The following is a 738-nucleotide window of genomic DNA, read 5'->3' on the forward strand; positions in this document are numbered from 1 at the left end:
TCTTTCCTGTGATTGTTCAGAATACAAATATCACAAAATCCTTTCATTTAGGTACATTATTCATCAAGATAAAACCACAGATATGGAGGCAGGTAAAGGCAGAACATCATTACTGACTTTATTCAGATCTTAGATAGAATTTCAATGAGAATCACAAACAGGGGAAAAAAAGATATGATGTAGGCACTGTTGGTACTCTCATCAATATTGAAAAATGGAGATGTCCTAAATTATCCGTCTATTTTCAATCACTATCTAGACAAATAAAACCACACATTCAAGAAGTAGAAGACTTAATACGTTTTAACAGATAATGGCTTTATGGAGTTTCTTAGTAATAGCTTACTACTTAATTTCAGGTATCATGGGGGATTTTTTTATTACCGGGTTGTGTTAATTTTCTCTCTAAATATCAGTGGGCTTTTACACAACTGTTTTCTGCCAGAGATTTCAATACTATGAAGCTTTCAGCTGCTTCTTTCTGTTTGTTTTTTTTGAAGGAAAATTGCCATTCCAACCCTGTTTTGCTTTAATGAAACACACTTCCAAAGAACAACAGACTTTCTAGTCACAAGGCTAAGGAACTTGCTAATTAAAAAAATAAAGAAGATTTCTATACTACTGTGTAAGTTTGGCATAACAGTAAGCTTTTCACTTAAGTGCACAAGGAGAATAAAAAAATTCCTATCAGAATTATTCTATAGTTTTTTATGAATTTTTTTATTAATTTTCTTCTCT

This window comes from Fulmarus glacialis, unplaced genomic scaffold, assembly GCF_000690835.1.
Source record: "Fulmarus glacialis isolate BGI_N327 unplaced genomic scaffold, ASM69083v1 scaffold10710, whole genome shotgun sequence".
Taxonomy (NCBI): Eukaryota; Metazoa; Chordata; class Aves; order Procellariiformes; family Procellariidae; genus Fulmarus; species Fulmarus glacialis.